We start from the raw sequence: 21,030 nt of genomic DNA, 5'->3' as shown, positions 1-21,030 counted from the left end.
AGATTTCAAAGTTGAAAACATGAGTGGTAAAGACCAAGGTAATTTACTAAATAGACAAAAATACATCCATATTCTAACTCTAACTTGCTTTTGGTGTAGTTCCACTTTCTTCACAAACTAAATGTAATAAAATGTCCACCATTTGGCTGGCAGTAGGCTCATTACCCCATTTGCACATAATTGCTGTTTGATCAAGCAAAGCCGAACATCGGCTGGCCCAGATAATGGTCTGTGCTCCCCTTTAGATGAAATTTTCAGGATGCACAAACATTCCTTTTTCCTTTCCTTTGTTGCCTAGAATTTGGGAACTCTAAATCCTACAGTGGGCAAAGAACTTTGGAAGGTAGTGACCATATTAGATAAGACGTCACGCTATCAAAACTTTGCTAAGAGACAAAATTAGCAAAGTCTTCCGCATAATCTTACCTTTCAGCATTTGGAATTGCTCTTCTTAAAGAAGAGGTTGAGTTTTTTAAATTACCTCCTCTCTCCCACCCCTCTGCCAATAGATCCCAATGGCTGAATGAAAGCTTCCTATAATTTCCAGAGAATTACTTCTCATGGTAAAACTCCCAATGAGAAGGTCTGAAATCAATGTGGTTATAAAGATCCAATTAAAAAAAAAACAGGTTTATAAATAGGAATGTTTATTGCTTCACCCAAATGAAGGGGAATACTAGAAAATTCATCCATAAAAGTAATTTTATTTTAAAAAGTTGTATCTGAAATTTTTTGTTCACTTTGAAAAGTTAGCTTTTTTGTTTGCTTTTTTTGGCTTGCTTTTGGAATGCTTTTGCTGGTAAATTGCTTTTTCACACATAAAATCATTTCAGGTACTAAATCCCTTTTAATCATTCAATTAAAGTGTTTCTAGAAATTCTTCCCTCAAAATCCTACACAAAATTGGTTCATCTGGAGGATCCCTGCAAACTCAGACTGGGTTTAGGAACAATCACTCTACCAATTCCCAAACACCAACACTGCTAGTCAGCCAACAGATTAATACAGCAATGTTTATCATCAATCTTTCAAACTTTTGTAAGGCCAGTACCAGCTATGCCTAACACTAAAGTTGTGTAAGACTTTATACAAGTCATCAAGCAAACACAAATCATGAAACAAATAAAAAATCCCTCTTAAATAAAGAACTTATAATGTAAGTGCTTGACATTAAGCATATGATTACCAGGGCATCCATTTCAAAGATACCCATGTCACATATACACATTGCTGACTGTGTAACACAGTTACTAGAAAAACAACTAGGTAAGAGACCAGGCTGTCTTCTCTAAAAGTTTCCCTTTAAAAAAGCTCAAGATAACCCAGATAATAGCCTTCCAGAGTGATCTTGCTTTGCTCTGGCCCATCCCACAGCCTAATTCATGCTCTTAGGTTTGAAATTTGCCAATAAAAAGTAAACATCCAAATCCAAGCTACCCCACACTCTTACCCCAATAAAGGTCTGCACTCTCCCCCACTCTACATGCAACCTCACATGTAATAGCAGGATCTGTGAATAATAAAATCTTTTTTTTCTTAAAGTTCCCTGATGGTTGTTGCTGAGATGTGTCTTTTTTTTTTTTATAGAGGCATGCTTTATTTTATTTTATTTATTTGTTTGTTCATTTTGTTTATACATGCACTGGGTACAGTCAGAAGCGCGGGAGGGTGAGAGAATTCACCAGAGCCAGAGCGGGGAGCAGAGCAGGCAGAAGGACCGAAGTACACTGCTGAGGGGAGCAGCGGGCGGCAGGAGAGGTCTGCGCGCCATGTGGGACCCTCCTCCGGTGGCCGGGGAGCAGCCGGGGATTGAACCGGCGCCGCAGAGGCTGCGGGCAGCTTCGCAACCAAGCGCTCAACCGCTGCGCCACTGGGGAGGCCCGAGATGTGTCTTTGAATCAGAAATAAGATCCAGTCCAGTCACAACACTGGCTATGGTTAGGAAGTATCTGTGGCAGGTTGCCACAGGTAGGTGGAGCATTGTGTGAGTGCCTCAGGCATTCCTAGCTGCTAACATCTCTAGATTAGCTCAAACTGATAGGAAACTCCTAAGGAAGTTTGTTCCTATTGTTTTTTTTTTTCCAAAAATCAAAGAAAAATTTTTTTTAACATGTAACTGAATTTTACGCATAAAACTGCTTTAAGTGTGAATGTGTCTTCTGTGTTCTAGTAGTAGAGAAAGTTTCTCATTGTTGCCATATATAAATATCTTAACAATTTATAAATCCCATAGATCTATAGACATTTTAATACCACAGACTAGAAATACCACATGTCCACATTTACCTTAAAATATATTTTAATTTTTAGTTAAATTTTAGCTAATTTCTAGAAGATACTCCTTTTCACTCATGTGTTTATTATTAATCATAAAACAGTATAGTCACATTGCAACAATTTGGAAGAGGTAGGAAAAAACAAAATACATCATAATGATTCAGTTCAACACAATCAGTGTTGTGATTTAAAAAAATAGAAAGAAAAAAACCTAGGGCCTCCCTGTGGTGCAAGGGTTAAGACACAGCACTATGAAGCTATTGACAGCCACTGTAGCACGAGTTCGATCCCTGACCAGGAAGGTGACCCATTGGTGCAGCAGACCGCTCCTGACTCGCCCTCTGCTCTCCTCAGCAGTGTATTTCAGTACATCTGCCTGTTCTGCTCCCCACTCTATCTCTGGTGAATCTTGTCATCCCTTGCACCTCTGGCCTGCACCCCAGCTCTTGTAAGCATAAATTAATAAATCTTTTTTAAAACAAAGAAAGGAAAAAACCTTTTCTGCCAGGAAAGTGAGGATGGTCACCTTTTCTCTGGGCTCTGTGACACCATATAGCTGAACTTTTCATACTTCCCTCCATGTGGTAGGGATGAGGACAAACCAGTGTTCTGACCAACATCTTCTTTTGGAATAGTATCCCCACCTGCTGGCACTTTGACTTATTGACCCCAAAAGCCTCTGGGCAGGAAGCACCATGTTATTTTTTCACAACTAGTAGTTTAAATCATTGTAGATTGTCCCTACTTGATTCCAGGCAACACGCTCATGCCATACAGGATGGAATCCTATTAGTCATCATTCGTTTCATTGTCTGCACTGTGTAGTATCTTGTAATCTTCCCTGCACAAAGACTGTTGATCTGCTTTTGTCATTTTGTCTTCTCTCTCTCTTTTTTAAAAGATTTATTTATGCATACTAAAGCTGGGGTACAGGCCAGAGGCGCAGAGGTGAGAGGATTCACCAGAGACAGAATGGGGAGCAGAGCAGGCAGATCCCCTGAAATACACTGCTGAGGGGAGCAGTGGGCAAGACAGGAGAGGTCTGCTGCACCATGTGGGTTAGCTCCCTGTCTTTCCTTAAACTTGAAACTCCCTGAAAAAAAAAAAATTCACTTTTCCTTATACTTTGCAAATAACCTTGGCTGACTCTACTCCAATTATTAATATTTTGAATAACATTTGGGAACACTGAAGCTTCGATACAACATAATAAATTAATATACCTCTTTAGAGCTGAATATTTCCTATCAATTCTCTGTGACTGGCTTCTGCATATAAAGAGGTAACCATCAACTGAATCTACCAACAGAACTGCAGACTTACCTAGCTTTTCTACTACCTTGCCTCTCCTCTACCTCGCTTGAACTAACAACTTTCTGTTTCTTGGTTTTCCCCTCCCTTTGACACTACCTCAGCAATCTGATTTCTCTCTCCACTGTTCCACTAAACCTGATCTGGCCACTGTGACTAGTCAACACCTTCTTGTTAACCCAACAAACACTATTCAATTCTTATGTAATGTGACCTTTTGGAAACATTTTAAGTTGTGAGCTCCTCCCTCATTTCTGGAACACACATCTCTGGTTTTCATGGTTCAGTAGTCTTCTGATTTTCCTCAGACCTACTTGGCACTCTCATCTTTGTGTCTAAGTCTCCTTCCCTTCCTTAGGGGTATTTGCTAGCCTTTCTGACCTCATCCGGTTATCCCAGCACTTTATATATTTTTCCTGGAAAATAGCATTTATTACCATACCTATGTATACTGAATATCTTGCCCAGTTTTCCTTTGGAGTTATAAACATTTTTGCTTATATGTGTCATAGACAAATCAAATTCTCTACAATCAAAATGGATTATCTCCTGTCCAAACTGTCTTCTGTATGTTCCATCTCATTGAACTATTTCACGCTCCATCCTGATGTCAAGCCAAAAACCTGACCTTCAACTCCAGCTTGTCTCATACTCCCTATTCAATCAGTTATCAAACCAGTTTTGTTTTCCAAACCTGTCTCTAGGCCACCCAGTATTTTCTGTCTCCATGACAAGTTTCTCCTTCCAGGATCATCCATTTCTTGCTTGATTACTCTTTACAGCCTTATTCTCTCTATTCCATCCCAACATTGTTGATTGGGTCATGTTCTAGAAGAAAAATATGACAATTTCACTGCCATGTATAAGAGTCTTTGAAGTTTTTTCCTGTACTCAGTACCATACATTGTGTGGCTTAAAATATCAGAAGATTTTTCTCTTTTAATTCTGGAAGCTGGAAATTTGAAATCAAGGTTTTGGCAGGGTTAGTTCCTTCTGAGGGTTCTGAGAGGGAGAATTAGTTCCATGTCCTTGCCTAGCTTCTGATGGTGGCCAATGATCCTTGGCATTCCTTGCTTTTAGATGCTTATCTCTAACCCCTGCCTCCATCTTCACATGCTTACTGGACACTTTAATTTCCTCTTCCATGAACTGCCTATTTTTAAACCTTGGTTATTTTTATATGGGGTTGTTTGTGATTTTCTAATACTTTTGCAGGAATTTTGAGAATATTAACTGTCCATTCCTCACATGTGCTCCAGATATTTTTTTCAGGTCTACTGTTTATCTTTAGAGTTTGTTTATGGTATTTTTGCATATGAAACTTCCCATTTTCACACAAACTAAAGGGTACACTGAAATTTCCTGTCCTACTTAGGGACACTCCCCCCTTAAAGTTATTTATTTTCTAAATTTCCTTTTAGTTTATTTCTTCCATTCAAATCTTAAATGTATTAATCACTTATTCTTTTTTTAAAAAAGATTTATTTATTTTTATACAAGAGCTGGAGTATAGGCCAGAGGTGCAGGAGGGTGAGAGGATTCATTGAGACAGAGCAGGGAGCAGAACAGGCAGACTGACTAAAACACACTGCTGAGGGGGGCAGTGGGCAAGACAGGAGAGGTCTGCCGCACCATGTGGGAATCTCCCTGGCTGGCTGGAAATCAAACCCACGCTGCAGAGGCTGTGGACAGCTTCACAGTGCTGCGCTCAACACACTGTGCCACCAGGGAGGCCCTAATCATTTATTCTTATATGCTATGTAAGCATATAAGATTTGTTTTTCCTCCTGAGGGAAAGGCCAATTATGTTAGCACCATATACAAGTATTAAATAAAATACATTTCTCCACTAAATTTCATATATTGTATTTGAATTTCCATTATATTTGTATCTATTTCTGGACTCCTACTCTGTCCTATCCATCTATTTCTCTGTTGCTATGCTAATACCATGCTATATTCATTTCAGTGGCGGGGGCAGACTCGTAGCTGCCTACCCAACACCTTGTCCTTCCTCACCAGTTTTACCTGAGTTGACCCTGCTAGACAATTATATTTTCCATCCTCTTTTTTTGGATTGATGTGGCCAAGTGACTAATATCAGGGCAGTGAAATGCAATGTGAAATTATTGGATGGAATTTTTATAGATTTCTTTAAGTGGGGACAGATAACTCAGGATTAACCCTTTATTTCCCATCTTTTTTGTTGGCGTGGAACATCAGTATGTCATGGAGGTACTGCCTGAGCTTTGGATTACTGACTCTGGAATTCTTTCAGGTAAGTATCCAGAACTCTAAATCAATTCATTATAATTGGCTGACACAACCGATAATAGAAAATTATCATGTTGGAATATTTTCTTTTATTGTCGTAAAAATTATATATAACATACTCCTTACCATCTTAACCATTTCCAAGTATGTAGATCAATGGTGTTGAAACACTTTTAAGTTTCTATTTCTGGAAAAGCAAATATCTCCCTCACTATTCTGTTTCTTAAATTTCTTGACTATTTTCAGAAAGTTTGTTTTCATAGCACTTCAAAATGATATCAATTCCAAAAAGTCTGTGTTTTGGAATTTAAGTGACTTGGGCATATGTTGTCTGATTGTGAGAATCAAATCTCACAACTTGAGATTGGGTTGGTGGTAGCGATTGGCCACTAGGTTCTCTGTGGTAGAGCTGTCTGCGAAGCTAGGAATCTCTTGGTTAGTCATTTGCAGCTGTTTCATTAGTGAGATCCTAGGAGATATGACAGAGAGAACAGCCCTGGTGATGTAGAATCTTATCCTCTGCATCTACAAATAGGGTCTGAGAAGGTCAAGACTGAGCCCATCACCCACTGTATTAAATTTAAAGTGCTTGTTAGTAGTATAAATAGACCTACTAATTTTTGTTGAATTATTAAATTTATACCAAAGCAACCACTTTAACAAATTAATCTCAAAATTCTAGAATAGCAAGTCTAATATTGATGAGAACAAAAAATAATCCATGCCAATTGGAAGACCTGTTTTGTTTTCCCTTAAAGGAGCAGAACAAATTGATGAGTAAGGATTTACTGTGGTGTTTATAGGAACCACTTGTGTTTCTTAGTACCTACAATGAAATATGCTGATAAATATGCATATATCTCTTCCTTTCTTATATGAATTAATTATTTCTGTTTTGGTCTTATTGCTTAGCTTGGAACATCCAAAACTATAACAAAGAAATCATGGCAAAGATGTTATTCCTGTCTTTTTTCTAATTTTAATATTTTGTTTTCAGTACGATGTTAACTATTGGTTTTGTTAAATAAATGTTTTTTTTAACTTTTTTTAAGGAGTAAGTAATTTCTTCATGAAATGTATTTAAATAGTTTTGCTTCAATTCCTCTCTAATATTTGAATATTGCCTATGCATTTAAAATATATAATTATGGTGTTTCTACCTTTTTTGATGTAATGAATTATGTTACTAGATGTTCTGATGTTAATTCAACCTTACATTATGGGAATGAACTCTCTTTGGTCATGGATGGCTTGGTTTTCTTTTAGTATACAGTGATATGTTGATGTAATGAATTATATTGATGGATGTGATAAACCCTTTTTCATGGTATGTTATTTTCTATGCTCGTTTGTTGGTTTTTTATTTTGAATTTTTGCATTAAACTTTATTTTCTTTCTTAACATATTTTATTATATATATATATATATTTTACATCATTGTTCATTTTTAAACAATGTTTGCTTCCCCCACTCCAGGTGTAGTCCCCATAGATTTTCCTTCACCAAGGCACCCGTGCACCATCACCACAGTCCCCTATGCTCCTCCCTCCCTCCCTCTGAACCCTCTCCCTCCTCCTCCCCTTCAGGGTGTCTCTGATTTATAATTGTCTATTTGTTTTTGTCTTGTTTTGTTTTGTATCATTAGGGGGAAAAATAGTAACAATTGCATTAAACTTCATAAATGAAATTGGTATAGTTGAAAATAAAACATTGAGAACAATTGAGAATAATCTTTAATGTAGAAACTACCTAGCTTAAAAAAAATAAAAATACCTTCAACTGTAATCACTTATGTATTGGGAGAATCACCTTCTCCCAAGAGGTACTCACTACCCTGAAGTTGGTGTTTAAAATGCTCATACATACATTTATGTAATCAAACATACGGACTTGCTTTAGATATTTTAAGATGTTATACACATACTTTTCTGTACAAATCATTCTGCAGCTATTTTTCTACTGACCCAATTCTTGTTCACTCATTTTCACTGCTAGGTTGTATTCCACTGTATGAATGTAACTATAATTAATCTAACTTCTCCCTTCCCTTCTACCCTCCCTTCCAAGTGGATGTTTTCTGGAGCTCTGTGTCAAACAACATTTAGTTTTACCCACAATCATAACAAAATATGAAAAGTGGCATGGTATAAGACAATAGGGAATATTGGGGACTGTGTTGGATCAGGAAATGTATGTTTTGTTTGAACTCTGTATTTATCCAATGAAACATACCTGCAGGCCAGTGTGATATCTTAGTTTACATACTTATCTTTCCATCAGACCAACAGTTCACAGACTACAGCCCTTGGATTAAATCTGGCATGCCATCTGTTTTTTATAAATAAAGTCACTGGCACATAGCTACAACCATTTGTTTACATACTGTTTATTGCTACTTTTAAGCAGTAGTGACAGAACTGAGTAGCTGTGTGAGAGACCAAGTGACTCTCACAGCTTAAAATGTTTATCATCTAGCCCTTTAAAGAAAAATTTTGCTAAATCTTCTACTAGACTACAAGCTCTTAGAGGACAGCTTGGTACATCCTAAACTCAGTAATAATTTATTTTGAGAAGAGGGCTTTCATTTGGGATGGACCTTTTTCCATCCCTGGGGAGTGAATGTTGATTAATTCAAGTCAAATGTTTGATTATCCTATTCCTCCTATAGTTCTATTCCTAAGGCGTAGGTTTATAATGGAATTAAGGCCAATGAAATGTGAAAAGTGGTTACTGAGAAGGGATGTCCATGGCACAGTTTCACGCTATTCAAAGAAGGGCAGGAGAGGTGTTGTCTTTCATATGATTTTGGGCATTGGTGAGAGGCAGGGGGAAAACTGGGACCCAGACTCAAATGCTGTTCTTTTTCTACAACCACATGGAACAGTGAAATGATTAGGGGCAGACACAGTAAGAGAGGGAGAGACTGAAAGAGAGGTGAAAGGAAGGATTGATAAAAATGCCCCATTTTAATAATATCATAGATGACCAAGTTCTCCACTCTGACATGGGCACTGGTGGTAGGCATTTGGAAGAATTTGGTGTTTCTTATATGTGACTGTTTTGTTTGTATATCTTTTCAGAAAATGGAATCTTAAGCGCTCTCACAGTTGAAAGTATGTCTGAAAAGGCCAATTTATCAATTCAAATAACATCTACTCCCTATATAGGAACTAAAAAGTTTTAAAGTACCTGGATAAAAGAGAAATCATATCTATTAAGAATAGTAAATTTGGGACTCCCTGGTGGTGCAAGGGTTAAGTCTCAGCACTATCAAGCTATTGCCAGCCACTGTGACATGAGTTCTATTCCCTGCCAGGGAGCTACCCACATAGCACAGCTGACCACTCCTGTCTCACCTGCTGCGCCCCTCAGCAGTGTATTTCAGTACATCTGCCTGTTCTGTTCCCTTTCTGTCTCTGGTGAATCCTCCCCTCCACCTGCACCTCTGGCCTAGACCCCAGTTATTGTATGCCTAAATAAATAAAATAAATCTTTTAAAAAAGAATGAGTGAATTTCATGAAGTTTATCTATAGCTTCTCAAATCTCCCCTTTAATGTTTAAAAAACACTTCCTTAAATTTGTATTTGTTCCTCGTTAAGTGTGCTTACATCATTATCTTGTTTGACTTTTTTGCTGTCTCTTTTCTTTTATCAATTAACTTCCACTAATAGCCAGGTTCACACATCTATAAGGTTCACAGTAGTTGATTCCACATTTTTCTTGGCTACAAAATAACCTGCATTTTTATTTCGATGATGACAACAGACATTGAAGAAAGTTTAAATTAAGAAGAGAAAATGAAGAACTCCTTATACTCTCTTCACTATCATAGCATGTTTTGAGGAGTTTAATATTAGTTCTTACTTTTGTGAATTTAAGTGAACATGTTAACTTTCTCAAAGTTGCTTGCAGAGAATCTATATGCTTGATAGTCAAAGAAAGGATTTGTCTCTTCTAATGGAATTTGTACCCAGTAAATGGTTTTAGAAGTCAATAAGTAGAGCAGTTATTTTGGGGAACAGCTAGTGAATTGACTGTATTCTGCCCTACTTAAACTAACCCGGATGAAAGATAATTGATGGTTTGCATTATTAATGCATGTGTGTGCTTCCTTAGGTGTAAAGTCCTTGTAACCCCTGCCATGATGATTAAACTATCTATGGAAAAAAACATAGACATTGGATTTGAATGGACTGATGAACCACAGTGAATACTGAAAGACATGATCTTTTTTATTAGACATATGGGTCAATTCCTTTTTTTTTTTTTTTAAAGATGTATTTATTTATTTATACAAGCACTGGGTACAGTCAGAAGTGTGGGAGGGTGAGAGAATTCACCAGAGCCAGAGTGGGGAACAGAACAGGCAGAAGGACCGAAGTACACTGCTGAGGGGCACATTGGGCAGCAGGAGAGGTCTTTTGTGCCATGTGGGACCCTCGCCCGCCGGGGATCGAACCAGTGCTGCAGAGGCTGCTGGCAGCTTCGCAGCCCAGAGCTCAACCACTGCGCCACCAGGGGAGGCCCTGGGTCAATTCTTAAGTCATATGTATTTTTACTTTTCATTGTTGTGTTGCCTCTGAACAATGTAAATCAAATGTTTCTAAGTATGGCTGTGCTCATGATTATTTTAGGGAGAGGTGGCATCATTGCCTTTGCCTTTGTTTGTGCTTTATGGCAAATTTAATACTTCACTTTAAACATTGCATTTACACCTGACATTGCTCAAGAATATTAACCCCAGAGTCTGCAAGTTACTGGGATTTTGGGAGTGTTAAACTAGTTGAGTGGTTTGTATTTCATGCCAGTCAAAATTTCAAGTAGAGTTTTATTTTGAACTGGTTGGACAAATATTCATGTTTTCACACTGGGTTTCTTTCTGTGATGACTTTTTTTTTAGTGGAGCAAGTTGAACATGAACATATTGACATCTCAGGCTAAAAAATTTACCTCCTGATATGTTTTAAGTATGGTTCGGAAGCCAGCAGTACTTTTTAAAATAAAAAATGTTCAGAATCCTGGAAACCATCATTTCCAGATGGTTTTACATCAAGCTGGATGTGCTTGCACTGTGTCCTCTCTGGTTGTAGCTGGCCATGGTATTTATTTATTCATTCATCCAGCAAACATTTACTGAGTGCATGCTACATGCCAAACTCTATTCTGGCTCCTGAGGCTATAACAGTGAACAAAACAGGCCAAGTCCAAGCCTTTTTTGGAGCCTATTTTTAGCAAGAATGTGGCTTATAAACAAGCCAAATATGTTCAATACTGATCAAGTGCTCTAGAGAAAAACAAAGTTAAGAAGTATTGGTAGAGAGTTGCAATTTCTATAACGGGAACAGAAATGGCATTACCAAGGTCACTTTTGTACAAATATATGCTGAAAATGAGAAATAAGCCAGGTAGGTAGTCAGGGTGCAGTGGTGGGGGGGGAGGTATTAATCCTGGAGAGGGAACAGCAAGTGAAACAGTGAGGCAGGAGAATGAACTGGTATATTTGAGGAACAGTGAAGGTGAGACTAAAGGTACTGAAACTAAGTAAACAAGAGAAACAAAAGTAGGGGCGAGGTACTGAGGAGACTAGAACAGGTTATGTAGGACCTTAAAGGTTATAGTTCAACCTCTCTTTTCATTTCAAGAGAAACATTATGTAGGGCAAATAAGGAATTTGTCATTTTCAAAAGATGCTCCTGGGTATCAGGAGCCTAGATATACTTCTTTCCACTAGCACTGTAGGATAACTTGCTTTGCTTTTCTTAATGGAAAAAAAAAAGACTAATGTTTGCTAAGTGTTGCCTCTAAATTTCCTAATAGAGATTAATTCTTAAACAATTATAAGTTCTTGCTTCACTGCTCCTTCTTTCATGTCTACACAACAGAATTCTCCCTGCCTCCTTGGAATTACTATGCAAATAGTAGTTGTTGCTATACCTATAGAAATTATCTCTTTTTTAATACGGTAGAAATGTTAAATAACTGTTTGAGATTCAAGAATTATGGTATTGACTTCCAAAGAGCACCTGCACCCCTATGTTTATAGCAGCACTGTTTACAATAGCTAAGCTTTGGAAACAGCCCAAATGCCCAAAAATAGATGACTGGATCAAGAAGATGTGGTACATATATACCATGGAATATTACTCAGCATTCAAAAAAGATAAACACATGCAATTTGCAGCAACATGGATGGCGCTGGAAGGGATCATGCTCAGCGAAATAAGCCAAAAAGAAAAAGAAAAATACCGGATGGTCTCACTCATAACAGGAATCTAGAAAACTTAAATAAGGGACCAGGAAAATGAATAACTTTAAGAAAGTGAAAATCAAAATCAACAAAAAACTATGAACCAGAGACACTTTTAGGGGGGCGGGGGCGGGAGGGGAGGGATTGGGGTCAGAATGGGGGGGCTGCAATTGTATGGGGAATATAACAATAAAATTTATTATTTAAAAAAAAAAGAATTATGGTATTGACTAGCATAATCTTAGTTCCATATTTGAGATCATTCACAAAGTGAGCATTTGATAAAGTGAATGGAATTAATTCAATCCTGAGTATAGATGACCTGATTCTCTCTGACCTACTACTTCATTTAACTTGAAAACAAAATACATGGTTGATTTTCAAGCAGGTATCATGTATGAATGTTAGGGGAGGATGTTTCTGAAGTGGAAAGCTGGCGGTGAGGGAAGTCGATTCTACCTGTTAATGCTTTAGGATGGCAAACTGTTTCTCCAGACTCCTTCCTGCTAATCAGTTAATTACTATTATTTCTAGGGCTGTGGTGTTTCTATTAAAGCATAACACTGCACAGAAAGGAATGTTTTATAATCATTCCCCAATAGTTAATATTGTGCCAGGTCTGCTTTAGATACTTAAAATATTTATTGAATGAATGAATTAATGTATTTAAATAGAATGTATACTCTTTATTCTGCTGATAATCCCTCCAAAATTTTTACCCTGGGAATCCAATTCATTTCTTGAAGAAATTAATTAACTCTTAAAAATAGTGTCAGGCTGGTATAAGTAAGGAATTGGCAAGCTGTAATGCCATATGAAATTTGGGTATAGTTTCTTAGGAAAATTGGTTGAATTACACTTGACCCAGACTAATCTCTAATCATGGAGCTTGAAAAAAATTCAAACACCAGGAATAGATAGCAACAATAATAATAATAATAAAACTAGTAAGGATTTGTGATTTTGAATATTGAGATATTTTTTAATACCTGAATCTCTTTCCAAACATTTATTCTAACATCAGAGGTCCCCTTTTGTTCCTTCATACTTCATTGCTTAGTACGGTGTGATAGAAATAGTATGGACTGCTGTCATGTGGAATTGAATGTGAATTCCTGTTTCATAAACTAAACTACAGTTTATTTACCTATAAATATGAGATTAAGAATCCCTAATTCATTGGCTTATTAAGATGAAGTGAACTAAGTGATAATACGTGTCCATTTTAGAGTTTGGCATTTAAAGCCTTCTTGAAAACACTGTCTCAACACAGAGGTGATTAGTGTCCTTTGGTCCTTTATCCTACCATTCCCTGGGTCTGTGTACCAATTAGATGTTTTGAATTGAAAGGTTCAGAGTTATTATATATAGAAGTAAGGTGAGATATGGCGATGGGGTGAAATGAAGAAAGAAAGATGAAGGAAAGAAAAGCAAAGACAAGAGAAAAAATAAAGTGCAGAATTCTTCGGTAAGTCATGGTTCAAATATGATAGGATAATTTAAATAACTTCTGAATATGACTAATTGCACTAATATTTTATCTTTCTAGTTCAGTCTTCACACTGCAACTTTAGTTATTTTCTTCATTGGTTTCTATTAGTTTCTACTTCTCACACCTTCTCCAAATCCATATTTTCATCCCTTTCACATTCCCCATGCTTGCTAACTTTTCTGGATTGCTCACTATTCCGTAAAAATACCATGAACATTGTTTCCTTTATCAATTTGAAAATGTCATTGTCTTTGTTGTCAAATGTCATTGTTGAAGCTCTATTCGGTCTTTCAGTCTTAGCTCAAGATACAAGTTTCATAAAACAGGCTTAATTTTTCCAGACAGAATAAATTGCTCTTTTTTGCTTACTCCTGTAAAACTTAGTCTGTTATGTGGTTACTACATTTATTCCTTTATTAATATAGGAAGTGTGCCTATTAAAATATTAATCTGTAAAGTTATGAGTCTGTATGAAGAAACAGAGACAGTCACTACTTTAATAAACATGGAGTCAGTCACTATTTTAGCTAAACATTTGTAACTCTTCTAACTCTTTTCTCCATTTATCACAAGTGACACCAACGCACTGTCCTAATATCTTTGACATTTGTGCTGTTTGTTGGATGCTATAAACATTCCAAAACACAATTCAAATATGATGTGAAAGATTGTAGTGAAATTTCAAGAACTACAAAAATATAGGATATCAGGAGGTTCAAGTAAATGCTAAAAGCACTTACAAAATTATTGACAAGATGAAAAACAGAAAATCAACAAGAATGATGCCAGAGCATCAAATGGAAATAATTTGCCTACTGAAACATTAGGAAAATTGATGAAGTTGGTTAATATTTTTACAAAGGAAGCTCTATTTTTTTGTTTAAATATTTTATTTTATATAATTCTTATGTCTTTTTTCATCTTTGCACAATGTATGCATTTTCATTTTGGTTATATTCCCCATACAATTGCACCCCCCCCTTATTTTGACTCTAGTCCTTCCTTTCCCCACCCCCCCTGACCCCCCAGTGTGTCTCTGGTTTATAGTTGCTTGTTGATTTTGATTTTTACTTTGTATTGATTAGTCTTTTTCCTGGTCTCTTATTTAGGTTTTCTAAATTCCTGCTATGAGTGAGACCATCAGTATTTTTCTTTTTCTTTCTGACTTATTGCGCTGAGCATTATCCCTTCTAGCTCCATCCATGTTGCTGCAAACTGCATGTGTTTATCTTTTTTGATTGCTGAGTAATATTCCATTGTGTATATGTACAACATCTTCCTGATTCAGTCATCTATTTTTGGGCATTTGGGTTGCTTCCAAAGCTTAGCTATTGTAAATAGTGCTGCTATAAACGTAGGGGTGCAGGTGCCCTTTGGAATTACTGTATCTGTGTCATTTGGGTAAATACCTAGGAGTGGAATTGCTGGATCCTATGGAAGCTCTGTGTTTAGTAGTTCAAGAAATCTCCACACAGCTCTTCATAGTGGTTGGACCAGTTTGCACTCTCACCAACAGTGCAGGAGAGTTCCTTTTTCTCCACACCCTCGCCAACATTTCTTGTTGCTAGATTTTTTAATGTGTGCTGTTCTCACTGGTGTGAGATGGTATCTCATGGTAGTTTTGATTTGCATTTCCCTGATTACAAGTGATGTTGAACATTTTTTTCATATGCCTGTTGGCCATTTGCATTTCTTCTTCAGAGAAGTTTCTTTTTAGCTCTTGTGCCCATTTTTGGACTGGATTATTTTCTTTGTTTTTGTTGAGTCTCATCAGCTCTTTGTAGATTTTTGTGATCAGTCCTTTATCATTAGTGTTGTGTGCAAAAATATTCTCCCAGTTGGTGGGGTTTCTCTTTGTTTTGGTTATTGTCTCTTTTGATGTGCAGAAGCTCTTTAATTTGATGTAGTCCCAGCTGTTTATCTACAAAGGAGCTCTTTTTAATGACAGCATTATAATTAATTCAAATGGGAAGTGAAGGTTGTTATACCATACACTGTACAGAAAAAAATTACATACAAAATCCAAGATATAATATATTTGCTCTTAAAGTTATATCTTATATTTTATATATAAGATAAATCTTTTTATGACTTTGAGTTTCATTTTTTTAAGATTCAATCTGGGCCAAAACTTTTTTTTAAAGATTTATTTATTTATTCATACAAGAGCTGGGGTAGAGGCCAGAGTTGTAGGGAATGAGAGGATACACCAGAGACAAAGTGGGGAACAGAACAGGCAGACTGACTGAAATACTCTGCTGAAGGGAGCAGCGGGAGAGTCAGGAGAGGTCTGCTGCACCATGTGGGTTGCTCCCTGGTCGCCTGGGGATCAAACTCGTGCCAGGGATCGAACTAGTGCTGCAGAGGCTGTGGATTGCTTCATAGTGTGGTGCTTAACCCCTTGTGCCACCAGGGAGACCCCCAGGCCAAAACTTATTTTAACCTGTACTAACATACTATAAACTTTCATTCCCTGCATGGAGGAACTTTTTGCTGGTACTGATCATCCTGGGAAAATGAACTCTTCTATAATGAATTACTTGTAACCCTTTGGATGCCATTAGTGTGCCAGCTCTGTGTTACACCGGTCAACATAACAACCTGCACATACACACTAATGTACAATTTATGCTGAGCTGGACCTTGATCTCAGCACTTTACAAATATGAAATCATTTAATTATCAATGTAATCTATCAAGGTAGGAATTATCTTCATTGTACAAAAGAGAAAATTAAGGTACAGAAAAACTAAGTAACTTGTCCAAGTAAAATGTAAGTAGCAGAGTTGGAAATCAAGCCAGGTTGTCTTGTTCTATAATCATTCTCCCAGCCAATACACTGTGTTGTCTCTACTATTTTAGGCTGCTTCCAGATGTTTGTGGAATAAATTAAAATTTTAATAGTTTATGTGAGTATAGTAATACAGTCTGTACATTCAAATGAGACTCTGAGGAGGGGGAGACCATTAAAGAACCTAATTACATCTTAGGTTATGATTAATGCTGGAAAAAAATGCAAATACAAAAACAAACAAAACTCTTCTAATGAAATTAGAACCATCTGGCCTCTTCCAATGTATTCTTTTATTCCATTTATATTCTCATTGTTTTATTATAATGAAGTAGAATACATAAACTATAAATATTACAGAAATATCTTGTACATATTTGCACAAATATCTGGTGTATCATCAACTGTTTTCCCACTGCATCCTGCATTACAGTCTGAATTGTTTTGCTGTACAGTCACTATTAAGAGTGCTGTTTGGTTGCACAATGAGAATGCCTTGAGGCTAAGATCGAGACTTTTTTTTTTCTTTCAGTTTTTTTGCATAGTACTAGGCAGTGGAGCCAGCACCAGGCAAGTTCTGGATTCCCTTTTCTGTTCTCACACTTCACCAAGAGTCCACTTGACACTCGAGGTTTTCTGCCTCCTCCAGCAGCCCCATCTTTCTCTTGCTTTACAACAGCTTGTTCACTTTTAGATCCTTGTCCCATCTTCAGTGCCTCAATCCCTTAGTAATCTGTTCTCTTCTGGATGACAGAGGCTTAATTTGATGGCTTACCCAGGACTGATTATGCTGAGTTTTCTCAGTAGCTGCAGGCGGTCAGTGTGAGGGTAGGTCTTAGGGCTGAAGGTAGCAGAAAGGTTCTCTGCCCTTCCTGTTTCCTGAAGAAGCACACCTTAGCATTTATCTTTCTATATATAATGAAAATTATATTCTCAGCAGCTGACAGTAGAAGTCCTCTTACAAAGGGAAATATAAGAGCTACCTAGATGTTGGGAAGATGCTCTGATATAACCATAGAAGGGTAGAGATGACAGCACAAATAACAAAAGCAAACATTTTAAAACCGCTTTGTATGAGAAAATGTGAGCAATTTTCATTTTATTATTCTTTTGCTTTAAGTCATTGGGGAATTATAGAATCATGTAGACATCTGTGTCCTTTGCTGGCTGATAAGGTCATAGCTTTGTTCTAATATATGCCTTTCCTACTTTTCTACAATTGGTAGAAATCTCTAGCATGGACCAAGTCTGCCAATATACCAATCTCAGTGTAAAATGAAATCTTTGTTGCTGATCTCTCCCCACTGGCTTATGAAGAAACCTCCCTCCTGCTGATTTTAATGATGTTTATGTGTGCAACATTAACACCATGGTAATTAGTGCTATACATAGAACTCTATAGAAAGAAAATGTTTTGTTTTTCCAACTTCCAGGTGACAGAATCTCCAGTATGCTTGATTGTAGAATTTTTATCTATTTGCATATAGTATTTTTTTGGGGTGGGAGATTTTCACTGTGCAAACTTCTAAGTACATATGGAGGATGAAACGAAGGCCAGGACTCTTATCCACCTGCTAACAATACCCACAAATTTTATAAAACATTTAGTAACTATTGGAAGGAAAGGGACAGAGAAAAAGATGATGATTCTCAGATAACTCATGTCTTACCAGATACCCTGCCCTCATTTTCTTTCTCTCCACACAAATGTCCCCCAATTTCTTACTCACCCAACCAGGGTCAGCCTAGCCAGATCACACTGGGTGGAACAGGGAAAGGTTTCTAGATCAATATTTATTTTTTTCCTTAAAACAAATCACCCTTTCCTTTTCTCTCTTCACTATAAGCCAAGGATTTTTTTTTTAACTTGTATTAAACACTACTTATAGTCTCAGCTATCTCTGAAAATACAACTCGTGGCTTGTCCAGAAGCCCATGGTTCCTGGTATTGTACTGATGGCAGCCAGATCATTGTTTCACTCCCCCTGGGCCTCTCTTGATGACTTTTTAATTGAACATCTAGGCTATTAGCTCTTTCTCACTTAGTCTTTATCCTTCATTCTCAGTTTGACAGATTGCCAGTCTGCTCTCCCCTTACCCCCCAACAAACAAGGTGACAGCTCCTGATACTATCTCCAGGGAAAGTTCAGGTGAGCTGTGATTTAAATGGGATGGGGTGGGCAAGACAGGTCCAGGCCTTTCTAAGAAGTGATGTCTAGGAGCAAAATAGACATTAAAGCTAAGCTGAATTCCTAAAGCACTTTCATTTTTTCCCTAAATAAACAATTATGTTGGATTTTTAATGTAAATTTTTCTTTGGATTACTAATACTATGGAATATGCTCAAAAATTCAACTTTCTTAATAGTCTCCAAAATGTGTTTTAAGATTCTTTTGTTCTAAGATCCACTAGAATTTGACCCATTGTATTTAGTTGTGATAGCCCTATGCTTACACACACACTCACATTTGTTGGGTTTTTTTAACATTCATTTTCTACTGATCCTCTTTGAAGCTCAGTATCTCCAGTAAACAGACCACATCCTGCCCTTCTGCTCCTTTCTTTTCTTCAGTTTCTGTTGCTCCCCTTTCCTCTTCATTGTCATTCATCATCCACACCTCTCTGAACCCCAATTCTAGTACATGGAAATTGGCTGTACAAACTTTATATTATACTTGTCACTCTCCAAAGAAAATGTGAGACAGAAGAAAAAGTTTGGATGTAGGCACACCAACACAAACACATACACATACACAGGAGATCCTTCTCTCCTCTGAAGTTTCTCTCCTGCAATGTGCATTATCCAGCCAGGACTGGGGACACTGAGTACTACCCCTCCCTCCCACCGTGGTCGCCAAGGGTCACACTTATCTCCCACTTTCAGCATTAAGTACTAACTGCAGCATCTGGCTGATGGACAGATACCAGTCTGGCAAATGACTTGAAAATTCCACTGCAGCATCGTTCCAGAAGATCGTCTTGAAATATAGAGATGGCTCATAAAGGCCAAAGGCATTTTCATTGCTGAGAAAGGTTTTTCAACCGTCAGAAAGATATTTCTCTTCAGGGAAAGGCAATAATTAATAGATGATTAAAAACTTGTCAGAACACCTCCCCAGAGCCTAGAGGAGACAATGTCAGGCCAAAGCATTGATAGGGAAGTAGAAGCTGCCAGAACTGTCCCAAGCCTGCTCTAGGTTGTTTCTCAACAGCCAGAGAAAGTCTGCTGGTGCTACTTCCTGCCTCTGAGATCTATTCAAGCTCCTGAGAATGGTTGATACAGCTGTGCCTACTCTGTAGCTTTTGCTACAAGTGATTCAAAGTCTCATCCTCTGTGTGGGCTTTCTCTTCTCTATAGGAGCTTCCTGTATCAGTAGATGAGTGTGAGTATGTCACAGTCATAGGGTGTGCTGAAGGACAGTCTATTGTCACATACTTTACAGTCAAGTAGATTTTTTTTTAATAAATCTGCTCTGGTCTACAGCTCCTACCTAAAAGGAGTTCAGCAAATCTCATTAGTCCCTCCAGTTCTCGTGCACTGAATTTCTTGAAATGCTTGAGATGTCTTTGTATTTTGAATCTTCTTGAGGGGAATGGAGCATGTGTGGTTATTAAATCTCATGCTGCTTTTAGTTAACCCTCACATTGTAACGCCACCAAAGAGGCCAGGATGACAGCTCTGAGTTCTGGTAGAGACTCTGTTTAGGAGATTCACTGAGAGCCTCGGCTTTTGCAGTTAGTTGAAATCATGACTGTGCCATTTACTAGTTATAGGAGTTGTGTAGGTTACTTTAACCTACTCATCAGTTCAATGTGAATTATAATAGTTATATAGCAAGACCTCTACAGGGCTTTGCCACAATGCATATGAAATGCTTAGCCTTAACCTGACCCACAGAGAGGACTCAACAAATGATAGCAGTAATTATGGTGGGGTATTTCAGCAGTTATAAGAGTCTACATCAGCAGTTCACATGTATAACAAAATTAAGGCTTTGGAATCTCTTGACAATTCTTTTACTTAGTATCTGCAATGGTTATTTCTGTAAGATTCCCCTAAGCTATTAAATTATTCCTTTGTTTACTTTATTTCTCTAAATAATAAGATGATCACCCTCTCTAATATATCCTACTAAAGATGCAAGTGACTAATATTATACCTCATTGCTTGATGTTTAGGGTTTTTGAGACATTTGGTAGAAAATTGTTAAAAGCCTTTTTTAATATGTTCATTAAAAACTGTTAAGCACAAGAAAAAATAATCTAAGTCCTCTATCTCTAGTAAATATCTTTAAAAGACACTCAAAAATTGTGAATGAAATTTATTTGATCTGAATCTATGGTGGATATACAAGATTCTATTTAATAAGGATGCAATGAAAAGCTATGGTTCCCCACACTGTCTTGTGAAGAAAGCTATGAATATTGAAAAGTCATGTCAAAGTGGAAATCCCAAAAGCTTTCGTTCTTTGCTTCTGTGTGGTGGATATACTATTGCGTCTCTGCCTCCTTTCATATGAGTGTTACTCAGTTAAAGAAAATGCATTTTTTTCTGTCTCTGGAGTCAATTGTCAAGCTAACAGGAAGAGACCTGGAACAACTAATGATAATAGCATGTCCCTAAGTCCCTTTGGCGT

At 37.3% G+C, this 21,030-nt stretch overlaps 1 long non-coding RNA gene across 2 annotated transcripts in view; it reads left to right on the top strand.

Annotated features, from left to right (window-relative positions):
• The window catches only part of LOC119260539 (uncharacterized), a 40,061-nt gene extending 34,209 nt beyond the window's left edge, over positions 1–5,852 (top strand). The window contains exon 3 of one of the 2 annotated variants that reach the window (XR_008549181.1): positions 5,812–5,852. This is a non-coding gene — a long non-coding RNA (uncharacterized LOC119260539). The remainder of the gene's footprint in view (positions 1–5,811) is intronic. The other variant, XR_008549182.1, reaches the window with a different exon arrangement.
• Positions 5,853–21,030: the final 15,178 nt, after the last annotated feature.

The sequence above is a fragment of the Talpa occidentalis genome, unplaced genomic scaffold (genome assembly GCF_014898055.3).
Source record: "Talpa occidentalis isolate TD23 unplaced genomic scaffold, MPIMG_talOcc4v2.1 talOcc4.6, whole genome shotgun sequence".
NCBI lineage: Eukaryota > Metazoa > Chordata > Mammalia > Eulipotyphla > Talpidae > Talpa > Talpa occidentalis.
Note: the sequence above shows the minus strand (reverse complement) of the source record. Positions and strands in the feature narration are given on the sequence as shown.